This window comes from Triticum aestivum, chromosome 6D (genome assembly GCF_018294505.1).
Source record: "Triticum aestivum cultivar Chinese Spring chromosome 6D, IWGSC CS RefSeq v2.1, whole genome shotgun sequence".
Classification (NCBI taxonomy): Eukaryota; Viridiplantae; Streptophyta; class Magnoliopsida; order Poales; family Poaceae; genus Triticum; species Triticum aestivum.
The window spans coordinates 129,586,353-129,592,951 of record NC_057811.1 but is presented as its reverse complement, the minus strand read 5'-3'; positions in this window follow the sequence as shown (position 1 = coordinate 129,592,951).

Here is a 6,599-nt window from a genome sequence, read left to right as displayed (position 1 = left end):
ACCGCCCGACTTGGACGGAAGACGACCCGTGATGACGAATTTGAGCAGTCGCGCACAGCGCTTCCCAAAAACCTAATTCGTCCTCTCCCGGTGCAGGATCGCAAAGACGAACGGTTCCGGAGACCTGCTCTCCCACGCGCCGATGCACGCCGGCGTTTGGGATGGAGTAGACTACGATGGCGGCGCAAGTTGTGAGATGAGGCAAAACCCTAGGTGTTTTTCGGTGTGTCTCTGGCCGCAGCCGGTAGCTGTATATATATTAGGACCAGAGGCGGTATTGTGTCGCGACCACAATCCCAAACCGACTCGGTTTCTAATTCGTATACTTACCGGACAAGAAATCAAAAACTTGTCTGCCAAGACATAAAAATAAAACGGCAAAAGGAAGCTGCGCTCCTGCAAGGAGACGGACCGGATTTCGGCGGACCATTCACGCGCATGTCGCATGTACGCGCCGCCTCACCACGCCACGCCACGCCACGCCACGGCCCGGCCAGGCCAGGCCAGGCCAGGCGAGCGAGCGCGCGCGTGTGGTTTTCCCTTTCTCTTCTCACACACCACTTAGAGTGGTGGAGAGAACCCACTATATAAAGAGGTCCAACTCTTCTTCAACTTCCAAGGTGGGACTAAACTTAGCACCACCACTTGCCATTTTACACATGGGCTTTGAGATTTCAGAAATTGCTATGGGCCTAGCCCATTAATTCTAACAATCCCCCACCAGATCTCAAATACCCATTTAGAGATTTGCCTATTCTCATCACTTGTTTAATATACCAGTGTTTCAGCAGAGACTGTTAAGTTGAACTTCTGCCTAGAACTTTAAGCTACATCCATTCACAACTTGACAATGGACTATGCCTTGAATTGCTAGTTTTGTGTGAACAGGTTTCACTCAAAGTCTTAACCAGTACCTGACCGCCAGTAGGCTACCCCGCGGTTTGGAGCTTATACGTCATACTCCCTGGTCTCTTCGTGAGCTTACTAGAGATCACCCAAATCTCATAGACTGCGACGTTTACAGTCAGAACTCATATAGGTGTGTTCTTTCAAGACTGCTCTGTAGGACAGCATCTTTGCTAATTATAGCCAATAGAACCACATTAAGGCATGTTGCCAACCTGCCTTACAGATCTGAGCCTTACAGCTCTGAGAGTTTTGCATCTTCACTTGGAGACGATCATAAGTTATTACTCTCCTCAGTTAACCAATAGCTTGTTCTTCCCAGATCCTAATTCACGGGATCTCCGATCACAAAGGTTGGGTTACTACTATGGTGTAACATCTATGGGTCTCATACCCATCTCCCTCGATGCAATATCTATCACATTTCGTGATAGTCCCTTTGTAAAGGGATCTGCCAGGTTTTTGTCTGTTTGTATATACGTAACAGTTATTACTCCGGAGTTTCTCAACTTCCTGACAGACTTCAAACGTCTTTTCAGGTGTCTTGATGACTTTGCATTATCTTTAGAATTGTTCACTTTAGCGATAACCGTTTGGTTATCACAATTCATAAGAATAGCCGGTACAGGTTTTTTCAACAACCGGCAAGTCCATCAAGAGCTCACGCAGCCATTCTGCCTCAACAGTAGCTGTGTCCAAAGCAGTTAATTCTGCTTCCATAGTTGACCTCGTCAATATGGTTTGCTTGCAAGACCTCCATGACACTGCGCCACCACCATGAGTAAATACATACCCACTTGTTGCGTAAAGTACATCAACATCGGAGATCCAATTTGAATCACTATATCCTTCTAGCACAGCAGGATGCCCTGAATAAGTAATTCCGTAACTCATAGTACCTCTCAGATAGCACAAGACCCTTTCTAGTGCATGCCAATGATCATCACCCGGGTTGGACATGAACCTACTCAGTTTGCTCACAGCAAAAGAGATATCTGGTCTTGTAGCGCTAGCTAAGTACATGAGTGAACCGACAATTTGAGAGTATCTTAATTGATCTCTCGTTTCTTTCTTGTTCTTTCTGAGTGTCACGCTGGGATCATAAGGTGTTGGAGAAGGCTTGCTATCCATAAAACCGAATCGGTTCAAGACCTTCTCAACATAGTGAGATTGCGTTAATGTAATCCCACTCTTATCCTGAATAAGTTTGATGTTTAGAATTACATCGGCTTCTCCCAGATCTTTCATGTCAAAACTTTTCGATAGAAAAGACTTGACCTCATTAATTGCATTAATGTTTGTACCAAAGATCAGTATGTCGTCCACATACAAACATAATATGACACTATTGCCCCCACCATGGCGATAGTAAACACACCTATCAGCCTCGTTAATGACAAATCCTGCAGAAGTCAGAGTTCTTTCAAACTTCTCATGCCATTGCTTAGGTGCCTGTTTCAGACCATACAAAGATTTTAACAACTTGCACACCTTTCTCTCTTCACCCTTTACCACAAACCCGTCAGGCTGATCCATATAGATCTCCTCTTCCAACTCTCCATTGAGAAAAGCTGTCTTTACATCCATTTGATGAATGATAAGACCATAAGAGGCAGCCAAGGAAAGTAACACTCGAATGGTGGTCATTCTAGCAACGGGTGAATAGGTGTCAAAATAATCTTCGCCTTCTTTCTGAGTGTAGCCCTTGGCCACTAGCCGCGCCTTGTACTTATCAATAGTACCATCAGGCTTCAGCTTCTTTTTGAACACCCACTTACAGCCCACAGGTTTACAACCATATGGTCTATCAGTTAGTTCCCAAGTTCCATTAGAAACAATTGAGTCCATCTCATTATGAACAGCTTCTTTCCAATCATCTACATCCGGAGATGCATATGCTTCTGCAATCGTCTTGGGTGTGTCGTCCACAAGGTATACAATGAAATCATCACCAAAGGATTTTGCAATCCTTTGTCTCTTGTTCCTTCTAGGAACTTCATTGTTATCCTTCTCAAGGACTTCCTCATGTGATTGTTCGAAATATTCATCAGTTGTACTAGATTCAGGAATTATCTCAGAAGAAAATCTAGCAATGCTATGCATATCTTTCATAGGAAATATGTTCTCAAAAAATGTTGCATCACGAGATTCCATTATAGTATCAACATGCATATCAGGTACTTCAGATTTTACCACTAAAAACCTATAAGCAATGCTCCGTTGAGCATACCCTAGAAAGACACAATCCACTGTCTTTGGTCCAAGTTTGCGTTTCTTAGGAATAGGAATATTGACCTTTGCCAAACATCCCCAAGTGCGCAAATAAGAAAGTGATTGTTTTCTCCCAACCCACTCCTCATAAGGGGTTTTCTCTTTATTATTGTTGGGAACTCTATTCAGGACATGACATGAAGTCAATAGAGCCTCCCCCCACCATGCCTTAGATAAACCAGCAGTGTCTAACATGGCATTCACTAAGTCAGTCAATGTGCGGTTTTTCCTCTCGGCCACTCCATTTGATTGAGGTGAATAGGGAGGCGTCCTCTCATGAATAATACCATGTTCCTCACAAAATTCATCAAAAACTTTTGGAAAATACTCTCCACCACGATCGGACCTAAGACGCTTGATCTTTCTCTCTAGTTGATTTTCAACTTCAGCTTTATAGATTTTAAAGTAGTCTAATGCTTCATCTTTAGTTTGCAACAAATAAACATAGCAAAATCTAGTCGCATCATCAATCAAAGTCATGAAATATCTCTTTCCACCTTTTGTCAACACACCATTCATCTCACAAAGATCAGAATGTATGAGTTCTAGAGGTGCCAAGTTTCTCTCCTCGGCAGCCTTATGAGGCTTTCGAGATTGCTTAGATTGCACACAACTATGGCACTTAGAACCTTTGGCAACTGTGAAGTTCGGAATTAAACTCATGCTGGATAGCCGAGACATTAAACCAAAATTAATATGACATAAACGAGAGTGCCAAATACTTGCATCATCATTAACACTAGCACAAATTTGGTTTATTGACTTATTGCAAAAATCTGAAAGAGAAAAGCGGAACAAGCCTCCGCACTCATAGCCTTTTCCTATAAATTGTCCAAATCTTGACACGATTACTTTATTGGACTCTAAAACTACCTTAAATCCATCTCGCATAGAAGGGAGCCGCTAACTAGATTCTTGTTCATAGTAGGGACATGCTGCACGTTCCTTAGTTGCACGATCTTTCCCGAAGTAAACTTCAGATCCACCGTGCCAATGCCACGAACAGAAGCATGTGACCCATTCCCCATTAGGACGGAAGAATCCCTTGCGACCTGATAAGAAGTAAACAGGGAGATGTCAGCACACACATGAACGTTAGCACCCGAATCAATCCACCACGAAGATGATTGAAATACTGAAAGCACAATAGGTAAATTACCATACCCATCAGTATTGCTAGCGGTCACCATGTTGACAGTCTTGGAGCTTGTTTTCCCTCTGCGGTCTGCACGTTCAGGGCATTCCTTGGAAAAGTGTCCAGGCTTCCCACAGGCGTAGCACTCTAGCTCAGCCTTGTTGAACTTCTTCTTCTTGAAAGTAGTAGTCTTGGTAGGCTTGTTGAAAATAGGTTTGTTCTTCCCTTTGTTCTTGTTCTGTGGGTACCTCTGCACCATGTTAGCAGTAGGCTGAACCTCACCTCCTTTTTCAGTGGTATCTTTAGCCCGAGCTTTTTCTTCAACATCAAGAGATGCAATCAGATTTTCAACTGATATCTCCTGTCTCTTATGCTTCAGAGTTGTGGCGAAATTCCTCCATGAAGGAGGCAACTTTGCAATCATGCACCCAGCCACGAATTTGTCGGGTAGAACACATTTAAGGAGTTCAAGTTCCTTCACAATGCACTGTATCTCATGAGCTTGTTCAACCACAGAACGGTTATTCACCATCTTGTAGTCATGAAAACTCTCCATGATGTACAGTTCACTGCCTGCATCTGTTGCACCGAATTTTGCATTCAGTGCATCCCACAGAATTTTTCCGTCGTTTATGTGCATGTACACATCACACAGACGGTCAGCAAGAACACTCAGAATGCATCCCACAAACATAGTATTGGCTTCCTGGAATTTTCTCCGATCTTCGTCGGTTATTCCCTCTGGAGCACCAACACTAGCGTGGAAAAATTTCAGAGCAGTAAGCCAGAGCGTGGTCTTCACCTGCCACCTCTTAAAGTGCACACCGGTAAACTTATCCGGCCTCAGTGCATCAGCAAATCCAGCCATAGTTAACTCAGGAAATTGCCTACAATTAGGTTTTTGGATTGTTGGAATATTAGGCAAGTTCATGATTAATTCCAGTAAATAAATCATGACTAGAAGAGATACTAGCATGCAATAATCTAGCAAACTAGAAGAACAGCAAGACATGCATAACAGCAGCAAACACATAACAATAGCTGTAGAAACAGACATGAACAGAGGATGTTGGACGTACTGATCGTTAGCTATTATGGGTGCGACAGTGTTGATGACGATGTTGGCGACGATCTGCTGCTGACGGCGATGAATACGACGATGAGTAGCACCGCCCGACTTGGACGGAAGACGACCCGTGATGACGAATTTGAGCAGTCGCGCACAGCGCTTCCCAAAAACCTAATTCGTCCTCTCCCGGTGCAGGATCGCAAAGACGAACGGTTCCGGAGACCTGCTCTCCCACGCGCCGATGCACGCCGGCGTTTGGGATGGAGTAGACTACGATGGCGGCGCAAGTTGTGAGATGAGGCAAAACCCTAGGTGTTTTTCGGTGCGTCTCTGGCCGCAGCCGGTAGCTGTATATATATTAGGACCAGAGGCGGTATTGTGTCGCGACCACAATCCCAAACCGACTCGGTTTCTAATTCGTATACTTACCGGACAAGAAATCAAAAACTTGTCTGCCAAGACATAAAAATAAAACGGCAAAAGGAAGCTGCGCTCCTGCAAGGAGACGGACCGTATTTCGGCGGACCATTCACGCGCATGTCGCATGTACGCGCCGCCTCGCCACGGCCAGGCCAGGCCCGGCCCGGCCAGCGAGCGCGCGCGTGTGGTTTTCCCTTTCTCTTCTCACACCCCACTTAGAGTGGTGGAGAGAACCCACTATATAAAGAGGTCCAACTCTTCTTCAACTTCCAAGGTGGGACTAAACTTAGCACCACCACTTGCCATTTTACACATGGGCTTTGAGATTTCAGAAATTGCTATGGGCCTAGCCCATTAATTCTAACATGGGTTGCTATCTATCAACCGGCATGTGGTGAGACCAGCAAGTTGCTTTGATAGTATAAATTCAGCTGCCTTCAAACTATGGACGCCTTTTGTACTAATGCTTGAAGCCAATCTGCTGAACTCTATGCAAACTTCAGATAGATCTGAATGGCCTGGAGGAATGATCCTACTTCCTTGTGGCAAACCGAATGCATCGTTTATTTCTTGGTCTGTGATTGGTATTTTCCTTGATCGATCAAGTTCTAATACGCATTCGTCTGGATCTACTCTGACCATCAATGATGAGCTGAATTTCAGATTCAACTTGTGTGTGATTTTTAAATGCATCAGCCCTCCGAATCCAGTCACGAGACCGCGCTTGAAGTTACTAAATTGTGATACAACGCAGCAAAACTTCTGGATAGATATGCGAGAGGTGAGAGTTGCATCGGC